At 36.5% G+C, this 12,298-nt stretch overlaps 1 long non-coding RNA gene across 2 annotated transcripts in view; it reads left to right on the top strand.

The window, feature by feature from the left end:
- Positions 1–12,298, top strand: part of LOC125175503 (uncharacterized) — a 133,328-nt gene that overhangs the window by 105,615 nt on the left and 15,415 nt on the right. The gene's annotated exons all lie outside the window — the stretch shown is intronic.

The raw sequence follows: 12,298 nt of genomic DNA, 5'->3' as shown, positions 1-12,298 counted from the left end.
ATATATATTGCTATTGAGTTATATGAGTTCCATATATTTTGTTTAATAGGTCCTTATCAAATAGATGGTTTACAAATATTTTCCTGTTGTGTAGATTGCCTTTTCATCTTGCTGATGGTTTCCCTTGCCGTGCAGAAACTTTTTAGTTTGATGTAATCTCACTTATTGATTTTTGCTTTTGTTGCTTGCACTTTTGATGTCATATCCAAAAAAATCATTGCTAAGACCAACATCAGGACCTTGTTCCCTATGTTTTCTTCTATAAGTTATAGGGTTTCAAGTCTTATGTTTAAATCTTTAATCCATTTAGAGTTAATTTTTGTGAATGGTGTAAGATAGGGATCCAATTTCATTCTTCTGCATGATTATCAAGTTTCCCCAGCACTATTTATTGAGGAGACTATCCTTTTCCCATTGAGTATTCTTGGCTCTCTTGTCAAATAATAGTTGAATGTTTATGTTATGGTTTATTTCTAGGCTCTTGTTTCTGTTCCCTTAGTCGCTATTTTTATGCCAGTATACATTAAAATCTTGGTTTGCAAGCATAATTCATTCCAGAAACATGCTTGTAATCCAAAGCACTTGTATATCAAAGCAAATTCCAAGAACCATTGGCTTCATTGTGTTAATGAGACATTCAGCATGATGTAATACTCGTATTACAAGACATTCCCTCATTTATCAAGTTAATTAGAAATATTTGCTCATCTTGCAGAACACTCACAGAACAGTTACTCACAATCCAAGGTTTTACTGTAATATTCTTTGATTACTATAGCTTTGGAGTATAGTTTGAAAACAGGAAGCGTGAGGCTTCGAGCTTTGTTCTTTTTTCTCGGGATTGTTTTGGCTATTTGGAGGCTTTTTTGGTTCTATATGAATTTTATGATTGCTTTTCTATTTCTGTAAAGAATAGCATTGTTTTTTTAATGTTTGTTTGTTTTGATAGAGGGAGAGGCATAGAGAAAGAGAGGGAGAGAGAGAATCCCAAGTAGACTCCGCACTGTCAGCACAGAGCTCAATGTGGGACTCGATCCTACTACTGTGAAATGATGACCTGAGCTGAAATCAAGAGTCAGACGCTTAACTAACTGAGCCACCCAGGTACCCCAAGAATACAATTGGTTTTGATAGAGATTGAATTGAATCTATAGGTGGCCTTGGGTAGTATGGACTTTTAAACAATATGAATTCTTACTATCCATGAACATGAGTTATCTGTTTATTTGTGTCTTAAATTTCTTTTCACAAATTTTTATAGTTTTCAGTGTATAGATCTGTTACCTCCTGGGTTAAATTTATACCTAAGTATTTTATTGTTTTCGATGCTATTGTAAATGAGAATGTTTTCTTTATTTCTTTTTCAGAGGATTTCATTGTTAGTATACAGAAATGCAACTGATTTCTCCATGTTGATTTTGTATCCTGTAACTTTATTCTTTTTAATGTTTATTTTTGAGAGAGAGAGAGAGAGAGAGAGAGAGAGAGAGAGAGAGAGAGAGAGAGAACAAGTGGGGGAGGGGCAGAGAGAGAGGGAGACACAGAATCTGAAGCAGTCTCCAGGCTCTGAGCTGTCAGCAGAGAGCCCAACATGGGGCTTGAACTCATGAACCAGGAGATCATGGCCTGAGCTGAAGCCAGACACTTAACTGACTGAGCCATCCAGGCACCCTAGTAACTTTATTATATTCACCGAATAGCTCCAACAGTTTTTGGTGGAGTCTTTAGAGTTTTCTATATTTAATATCATGTCAGCTGCAAACAGAGACAGTTTTTCTTCTACCTTTCTGGTTTGGATAATTTTTATTTATTTTTCCTGCCTAATTGCTCTGGCTAAGACTTCTAGTATTACATTGAATAGGAGTGGTGAGAGTGGGCATCCTTGTCTTGTTCTTGATCTTAATGGAAAAGCTTTTAATCTTTCACTATTGAGTATGATGGTTGCTATGGGCTTGTCATAGATGGCTTTTATCATGTTGAGGTATGTTCTTTCTATATTCAGTTTTTTTAGAGTTTTAATCATGAAATCATGTCGTATTTTGTCAAATGCTTTTAGTGCATCTGTTGAGATGGTCATATGATTTTTATCTTTCATTCTATTAATGTCTTGTATCACATTTGTTGATTTGCACAGGTTGAACCATCCTTGCATTTCAGGGATAAATCTCATTTGGTCATGTTCTGTGAGCCTTTTAATATATATTTCAATTAAGTTGCTATCATTATGAGAATTATTGCCTGTATACTTATCAAGGATATTGGCCTGCCTGTAGTTTTTTTCTTATATTTTTCCTATCTGGCTTTGGTAAAGAGTAGCCAATACTGGTCTTGTAAAATGAATTTGGGAGTGTTCCCTCTTCATTTTTGGAGGGAAGAGTTTGAGAAGGATTGGCATTAATTCTTTTTTTTAGTTAATCCCCAGTGTTATATTAATTTCAGGTGTATAGTATAGTGGTTCAAGAATTCTATACATTACTCAGTGCTCATCATGAATAGTATACTCTTTAATCCCCATCACCTATTTCACCCATTCCCCACACTCACTTTCCCTCTGGTAACCATCAATTTGTTCTCTATAGTTAAGACTCTATTTATTGGTTTGTCTCTCTTTTTCTTCCCTTTGCTCATTTGTTTTGTTTCTTAAATTCCATATATGACTGAAATCATATGGTATGTGTCTTTATCCAACTGATTCATTTCAATTAGCATTATACTCTCTTGCTCTATCCATGTTGTTGCAAACAGCAAGATTTTATTCTTTTTTATGGCCAAATAATATTCCATTGTGTCTAAGTGCTGCATCTTCTTTGGATGAAGAAGAAACCCATCATATATTGATGGTCACTTGGGCTTCTTACATAATTTGGTTATTATAAATAATTCTGTGATAAACATAGGTGTGCATATATCTTTTCAAATTACTGTTTTTGTATTTTTTGAGTAAACACTGAGTAGTGCAATTCCTGGATCATTGGGTAGTTCTATTTTTAGTTTTTTGAGGAACCTCCATACTGTCTTCCACAGGAGCTGTACCAGTTTTCATTCCCACAAACGGTACACACGGGTCCCTTTTGCTCTACATCCTTGACAACACTTGTTTCTTGAGTTTTTGATTTTAGCCACTCTGATAGGTGTGAGGTGATGTCTCATTGTGGTTTTGATTTGCATTTCCTTGATGATGTTTCATGTGTGTGTTGGCCATCTGTGTCTTCTTTGGAGGAATGTCCATTCATATCTTCTGCTCATTTTTTAATTGGATTATTTGTTTTTTGGGTGTTGAGTTGTATAAGTTCTTTATGTTTTTTGGATACTAACCCTGTATGAGATATATCATTTGCAAATATCTTCTCTAATTCTGTATGTTGTCTTTTAGTTTTGTTGGTTGTTTCCTTCACTGTGCAGAAAGAAGCCTTTTATTTTGATGTAACCTGATAGTTTACTTTTGCTTTTATTTCCCTTGTTTCAGGAGACAATATCTAGAAGGATGTCACTATGACCAAAGTCAGAGAAATTACTGCTTGTATTCTCTCCTAGGATTTTTATGGTTTCAGGTCTCACACTTAGGTTTTAATCCATTTTGAGTTTATTTTTGTGTATGGTGTAAGAAAGTGGTCCAGTTTCATTCTTTTGCCAGTAGCTGTCCAGTTTTCTCAGCATCATTTGCTGAAGAGACTTTTTCCCATTGCATATTTTTGCTTCCTTTGTCAAAGATTAATTGGCCATATAATTGTGGGTTTGTTTCTAGCCTTTATATTTGGTTCCATTGATCTCTGTATCTGTTTTGTCCAGCTTCTTTGATTACTACAGTTTTGTAATATAACTTTAAGTATGGGATTGTGGTACCTCCAGTTTTGTTTTTCTTTTTCAAGTTTGCTTTGGCTACTTGGGGTCTTTTGTGGTTCCATGAAAATTTTAGGATTTTTTTTCTTGTTCTGTGAAAAATGCTGTTGATATTTTGATTGGGATTGAATTAAATGTGTGGATTTCTTTGAGTAGTTTAGAAACATTAACAATATTTGTTCTTTCAATCCATGGGCATGAAATGTCTTTCCATTTCTTTGTGTCATCTTCAATTTATTTCATCAGTGTTTTGTAAGAGTACAGGGTCTTTCACCTCTTTGGTTAAGTTTATTCCTAAATATTTTATTATATTTTTGGTGCAGTTGTAAATGAGAATTGTTTTCTTAATTTCTCCTTCTGCTATTTCATTATTAGTGTTTAGAAATGCAACAACTTTGTGTACATTGATTTTGTATTCTGTGAGTTTACTGTATTCATTTCTCAATTCTAACAGTTTTTTGTTGGAATCTTTAGGGTTTTAATGTCATCTGCAAACAGTGAAGTTTTACTTATTCCTTACCAATTTGTTTGTTTGTTTGTTTATTTATGTTTATAAAAGTTTTTAAATGTTTTTAATTTATTTTTGAGACAGAGAGAGACAGAGCATGGGCAGGAGAGGGGCAGAGAGAGAGGGAGACACAGAATCCAAAGCAGGCTCCAGGCTCTGGGCTGTCAGCACAGAGCCCGACACGGGGCTTGAACTCGCGAACCGCGAGATCATGACCTGAGCCAAAGTCCGACGCTTAACCGACTGAGCCACCAGGCACCCCATATTCCTTACCAATTTGGATGTCTTTTATTTCTTTTTGTTGTCTAGGTTGCTGTGGCTAGGACTTGAATAAAAGTGGTGAGAGTGATGGACACCCTTGTCTTGTTCCTGACCTTAGGGGAAAAATTCTCAGTGTTTCCATATTGAGTATGATGCTAGCTGTAGGTTTTTTTATATAAGGCCTTTAGTATGTTGAGGTATGTTTTCTCTAAATCTACTTTATTGAGGGTTTTTATCATGAATGGATGTTGTACTTTGCTGAATGCTTCTTCTTTATCTATTGAAGTGATCATATGATTCTTATCTTTTTTCATATTGATATGATATATCATGTTGATTGATTTGCAAATACTGAACCATGTTTGCATCTGGGGAATAAATCCCACTTTATCATAGTGAATGATTTTTTAAATGTGTTGTTGGATTTGGTTTGCTAGTATTTTGTTGAGAATTTTTGCATCTATGTTCAGAGATATTGGCCCATAGTTCTGTTTTTTGTGGTATCTTCAATTTTTTTTTTTTTTTTGTATCAGGGTAATGCTGGCCTTATAAAATGAATTTGGAAGTTTTCCTTCCTCTTCTATTTTTTGGAATAGTTTGAGAAGAATAGGTATTAACTCTTCTTTAAATATTTGGTAGAATTTGCCTGTGAAGATATCTTGTCCTGGACTTTGTTGAAAATTTTTGATTACTGATTCAATTTCATTGTTGGTAATTAGTTTATATTTTCTGTGACTTTCTACTTCAGTTTGGTAGGTTGTATGTTTCTAGGAATTTATCAGTTTGTTCTAGGTTGTCCAATTTGTTGGCGTATAATTTTTCATAATGTTCTTTTACAATTGTTTATATTTCTGTGGTGTTGGTTGTTATTTCTCTTTCATTTGTGATTTTGTTTATTTGAGTCCCTCCCTCTCTGTCTCTTTCTTTCTTTCTCTCTCTCTCTCAGATGAGTCTGACTATAGCTTTATCAATTTTGTTGATCTTGTCAAAGAACTAGCTCCTGGTTTCATTGACTTGTTCTATTGTTTGTTTGTTTGTTTTAGTTTGTATATTATTTATTTCTGCTCTAATCTTTCTTATTTCCTTTCTTCTGCTGGTTTTGGATTTTATTTGGTATTCTTTTTCTAGCTCCTTTAGGTGTAACGTTAGGTTCATTATTTGAGATTTTTCTTGTTTCTTGAGGTAGACCTGTATTGCTATAAACTTCCTTCTTAGAAACGCTATTACTGCATCCCAAAGATTTTGAACCCTTGTGCTTTCATTTTTATTTCTTTCCATGAAATTTTTTATTTCTTATTTGATTTCTTAGTTGACCCATTAATTGTTTAGTAGCACTTTATTTAACCTCCATGTATTTGTGCTTTTTCCAATTTTTTTCTTGTGGTTGGTTTCTAGTTTCATAGTGTTGTGGTCAAAAAAGATGCATGGTATGACTTTGATCTTTCTGAATTTGTTGAGACTTGTTTTGTGGCCTAATAAGTGATTTATTCTGGAGAATGTTTCATGTGCACTTGAGAAGCATGTGTGTTCTGCTGTTTTAGGATGGACCTCTCTGAATATATCTGTTAAATCTATCAGGTCCAGTGTGTGGTTCAAAGCCACTGTTTTTTTTATTGATTTTCTATTTGGATGATCTGTCCATTGATATAAGTGGGGTTTTAAAGTCCCCTACTATTATTGTATTACTGTTGATTAGTTTCTTTATGTTTGTTATTAACTGTTTTATGTATTTGGGTGCTCTCATGTTGAGTGCATAATATTTTCAGTTGTTATATCTTTTTGTTGAATTGTTCCTTTTATTATTATATAGCGTTCTTCTTTGCCTCTTATTACTAGTCTTTGTTTTAAAGTCTATTTGTCTGACATAAGTACTTCTATCCTAGCTTTCTTTTAATATTCATTTGCATGATAAATATTTCTCCCCTTTTCAATCTACCTGTTTAGGTCTGAAATGAGTCTCTATTAGTGTATAGATAGATCTTGTTTTTTAAAGTTATTTATTTATTTATTTTGGAGAGAGAGAGAGAGAGTGGGGGGGGGGAGAAAGTGCAGGGGAGAGGAGAGAGAGAGAGAGAGAGAGAGAGAGAGAGAGAGAGAGAATCCCAAGAAGGCTCTGTGCTGTCAGCACAGAGCCTGACACAGGGCTCGATCTCACAAATTGCGAGATCATGACCTGAGCCAAAATCAAGAGTCAGACACTTAACTGACTGAGCCACCCAGGTGCCCTTGCATCTTGATTTTTAATTCATTTTGTCACCTTATGGTTTTTGATTGGGGCATTTAGTCCATTTACATTCAAAGTAATTTTTGATAGGTATATATTTATTGCTATTTGATACTTGTTTTGTAGTTATTTTTGTAGTTCTTCTTTGATCCTTTCTTTTCTTGCTTTCTTTCATGATTTTCTGGCTTTCTTTAGTGATATACTTGCCACTCTCTTCTGGCCTTCAAAATTTCTGCTGAAAAAATCCACTGATGGCCTTATGGGGTTTCCCTTATATGTAACTGTCTTCTTTTCTCTTGCTGCTTTTAAAATTCTCTCTTTATCACTACTTTTTACCATTTTAATGACTATGTGTATTGGTATGGACCTTCTTGGGTTGATTTTGTTGGGGAATCTTTCTGCCTCCTGGATCTAGATATCTGTCTCCTTCCCCAGATTAGGAAAGTTTTCAGCTATTATTTCTTTAAATAAATTTTATACCCCCTTTTTTCTCTCTCCTGGGATTCCTATAATGTGAATGTTACTATGTTTAATGGGATTCCTGAGTTCCCTAACTTTATTCTAATTTTTGCATATTTTTTTCCCTCTTACTTGCTCAGCTTGATTACTTTCCATTATGGTGTCCTCCAGGTCACTAATTCATTCCTCTGCTTCTTCTAGCCTGCTACTTATTCCATCTAGTGTATTTTTAATTTCACTTATTGTGTTCTTCATCGCTGACTGGTTCTTTTTTGTTTTCTATCTCTTTGTTAAGGATCTCACTGATATCCTACACTCTTTTCTCAAATCCAGTAAGTATGTTTATGATCATCACTTTAAATTCTTCATCAGGCATATTAATTATATCCATTTTACTTAGGTCTCTTGCTGTGGTTTTGTCATGTTCTTTCATTTATGACATATCCCTTTGTCTCTTCACTTTGCCTAATTGTGTCTGTTTCTCTGTGTTAGGAAAGTCAGCAAGGTCTCTTGCTCTTGAAAGCAATGGCCTTATGAAGAAGAGGTCCTCTAGTATCCTGCAGTACATAGTGTCTCCTGTTCACCAGGACCTGGCACTTCAGGAGGTGTCTCCTATATGCATTGTGTGCATCCTACTGTTGTGTCCTGGTCACTTTTTCCTTCAATCCAGTCAACTCGGGGTATTCCTAGGGGTATCCACAAAGCTTGAAAAGTGGATAACAAGTATGCCTCAAGTTTCCACAGGGCCCACTTCCCCCTCAGGCACTGTCACCAAGACTGAGGCCCAGCAGAATGGGTGGGTTGGGAGAAGCAGTGTTGGCAAGGTTTGTGCCAGTCTTCTGTGGGAGGGGACTCATGGTACCAGGATTGAGGCAAATGTGACTGGGAGGGGTGGATCTGCTTAAGTTTGCAGGGGCAGGGCTTAATCTAATCTTGCAGGTGGCCTTGCCATTAGGCTGGGGAGTAGGAGAGGGAGATGGTGACAGCCATCTCCTTTGTTCCTGGAGGAGTCCCTCAGAGATCCCTGCTATTCTGCTCCCAAATGAATAAACTACTCTCTCTCTCTCATATGTCCCACACGTGTTTCAAATTACTGCTTCTATGCTATATCTCAACACTCTGTTGTAGTGCTCTCTCTTTAAGGGTGGGGACTCAGACTCTTCTTGCCCTCTCGGGTCTCCCAGAACCAATTCCACTGATCTTTAAAATTCCAGGCTTTAAGTCTCACTGTTGTAAGAGCCAATAAAATCTGGCCTCTTTCTATTTCAAACCCAAATGCTATGGAGACTTGTATTCCCCACCTGTGCTTCCCAGTGTGATAGTCTGTTCCTTGCTCTTGTCTGGGCTGTGGTTCTCTCCTTCCTTTTCTACCCAGGATGGCCACAGTCCGTTTTGCTCTCCACTGAGTCTCTGCCCTTCCTACCCTCTTTGATGTGGCCTCTTCTCTATCTTTACTTGTTAAGTTTGTTCTGCCAATATTTGGGCTGTTTTATGGGTTATTTATACTGATTAGTGTTACTTAGTTGTATCCTTGGGACAAGGTGAGCTTAGAGTCCTCTTATTCTGCCATCGTCCCAGCCTCAGCTATAATTATTTATAATTCGTGTTGTCCTGTAACCTTTATTTAGGCAATTTCTTTCTTTTTTTTATGTTTATTTTTGAGAGAGACAGAGAGACAGAGTGTGAGCAGGCAAGGGGTAGAATCCATAGTGGGTCCAGGCTCTGAGCTGTCAGCACAGAGCCCAATGTGTGGGGCTCAAACTCACGATCCACAAGATCATGACATGAGCTGAAGTTGGACACTTAACTGACTGAGACACCCAGGTGCCCCTATGTAGGCAATTTCTTTAAAATCCATCAGTTTTTCATAAGTTTATCATATGGCCAAGCTATTTCACTGCTAGGAACCTACCTAAAAGAAATGAAAACATATCTACACAAAGACTTGTACGTAAATGTTAATTGTAGTAGTACTCATAATTGATCAATTCTGAAAAACCCAGTGTCTACCAACTGCTGAACAGATAAATAAAATGTGGTATTTCCAAATAATAGAATACCATTCACCAATAAAAAGAAATGGGCTAGTAACACATATATTATGTGGATGCATCTCAAAAACAATGTGTGAAATGAAAGAAGCCAAACACAAAATGTCACATATTATATAATTTCATTTGTATGAAATGTTTAGAAAAGGCAAATGTACAGAGATGGAAAGTAGTTGCCTGTGGCTGAAGATTGGAATGGAGAGTGACTTCAGATGGGTGTAAGGCATCTTTTAGGGGCAATGGAAATGCTCTAAAATTGAGTTATACTGTCAGGTGTACAATTCTGTGAAGTTTCTAAAGCTTACTGAATTGTATACCAAGAAGAGTGAATGTAATGGTATATAAGTAGTATACCAGGAAAGCTGTCAAAAATAATGAAAGAAAAATGAAATAGTTAAAACATTTCTCTAGTCCTTCAGTAGAAGAGTACAAGAAAATACACCATGATTATAATGACAGTATGTAAACTAAAACAAAATGAAACATCTTACCAGGGTAAAACCCTTTTGTTTTCTACACTTTGGCCCTCTACTTTCCTTGTGGATGGAATGAAGACTTGATTACTAGATGTGTTGCAACTGTCTTTCATTCATGAGGATGAAAGCCACATCCTAAGGATAGTGTAGCAGGAAGATAGAAAAATCCAGAGTGCTTGATGACATGTTTGAGTTGCTGCATCAGCCCAGAATTCTTTCCCTCCAGACTTCTGAATATGAGAATGAGAAAAATCTGTCCATTTCTGCCAATAGTAGTTGAATTTTGATCACTGTAGAAAAAAATACACCTCAAAGTCTTTTCACTATTCATAAGTAAAGTTAAAACTCATTAACCAGCTCTTAATGACCCTTGCCTGTATCTCCATGAGGATTAAAAAGGTCACTGAGCCATTGATGGAAATAGATCATTCTCTTCCTTTGTCTCTATCTGTTTTATTCTTCTGCTGTCTTCCTGCTCCATTTAGACCCCATCCAGTCTGGTCCTCAGGCTTGACCCTCTTTCATAAGGTGCCCACGAAGAGATAGAACTCATCCCATTAAGTGTCAAGTCTTTCATGATCTCTAGCTATCAGGTCAACATAGGTTACCTGGCTTCCTTCTTATTCCAAATGCCAGGTGTTTTTTCCCCCCAGGTCAGGGGAGGATGAGGGCATGGTCTGCTAGGCCTTGCTTGGCTCTTATTTGCTATTTTCAAGGGCATAAAGAAATTCCAGCTGTTCTTCTGTGTGGGAAACCATGGAAAAGCCAGGGTTGTCACTTGGCACCTACTTTGACATAGACACCCCTCCCAGCTATCCATACTGTGTTAATCTCTTGCCTTTGTTTCATGAATAGTATCAGCAAAGCAGCCAACTGACCATGTTTCAGGAAAGACATGTGAAGCACAGGTCTCTTGGTCTGGTATTCCTCAAATCTATCTAGAAGACTGTGTCACCTTTCTTTTCTACCAACTCTGGGAGTTGGGAATAGCAGCTATAGTACAGAAATGGACCAACATCTGAACTTTCTCTTCATTTTTTAAAATCGTTGCCAGCTAAAATACTTGGGGGCAGGGCTCCATTCTGTTTGATTCCATATCTGCTGCATTCATTTTGGTCTGGCATTGGTTTTTAAATATTTAAAGAAAAAGCATTGTGTGTATTGCTATCTGGCCTAATTTGAGAACTTATTATTCCTGGGACACAAGAAGGGGATGGGAAGGTTACTCCTAAAGGGAGTAAAGAATATGAGACACATGAGCTAATTCTTCATAATATTATTCTATCACACCTGGAATCTGGCTCACATTGTTCAGATCTTTCTTTGCCCTGTTGTAATGGAACTCTTAGACAGATCCAACCTGGAAACTGGCTATGAAAAGATATCTACTTTGTACTCCCAAATGGCATATTCCATTCCTACTGATCATCAGTCATAAATCTAGTTTGATTTTTCTATGTCTCTCTTCAAATTTGGGCTTTTTTGGATCATCTACTTCTTGGAGCTGCATTTTTGTTTATTCCAGAAACTCCATGATCCCTTCAGTTTCTCCCTCCTCTTAGTCCCAGCATGCCATGCAGCTGGTGCAGCTGGGAAATCTATACCACCCCCCTACTGAGGGATAATTGCAGCAATTAAAGCCTAGACTAGTATTTCAAGAAAGCAGTATTTCCACATCATTGTTAAAATTAGTTCAATTTGCCATGTGATTTGAGTGGTAAACACTTTTTCCAATATTGTAAATTACCAAACATTCAACTGTCAGTGCTACAGAAATCTGGAAAATGTATAGTTTATGATAATACATTTGGCTAGAGTACAAACAACCAGAAAGGTTCTAGTTTACTGCATAAAATGTTATAGCACGGATCAGCCATCTTTGGAAGGGGATTTGGCAGTTTGAGCAGAGGTATAGAAATACTCTTTCATTAGAAGCTCAGTTAAAAAAAAAAACTAAATAAGCATAATGGGATAAAAATTTGAAAGAAAAATAGTAACATGCAAACCATAGTAATTTCTTTCAAATAACTTAACAGCAATTAAGCTCAAATAGGAGTCTGGTTCAGTCCACCAAAGGTTGACTTTTCTTAGACTACATGTAAAACAGTCATGGACTAAATTTCCCTTTAACTGAGCACTTTCTCCTCTCTATGTTCACAAATTTATTGGAAAAAAAAAGAACTGTAACAAAATGAGAATCAATCCATGCTCTTATGGCCTCCAGCTAAGTATGATCCCAAACAGCTAATGAGTTCTTCAAAAGCATCGGATTTATGAGCCATGGTAATGGAAAAGGGAGAACTAAGAAAGTGTTTCTCCTATTGAGAAACAGCAACAACAAAATCACAAAATCTCAATAGCATATATGAGTAAGCATCTGTTGAGCTCATGACTCAGAGAATGGTCTGGGAGTTAGCTGATTGACATTACGCTTGACCACGTGGCTCAGTTCCACATGTCTCTCATCTTCCTTTAGGGA

The sequence above is a fragment of the Prionailurus viverrinus genome, chromosome C2 (assembly GCF_022837055.1).
Source record: "Prionailurus viverrinus isolate Anna chromosome C2, UM_Priviv_1.0, whole genome shotgun sequence".
Taxonomy (NCBI): Eukaryota; Metazoa; Chordata; class Mammalia; order Carnivora; family Felidae; genus Prionailurus; species Prionailurus viverrinus.
Note: the sequence above shows the minus strand (reverse complement) of the source record. Positions and strands in the feature narration are given on the sequence as shown.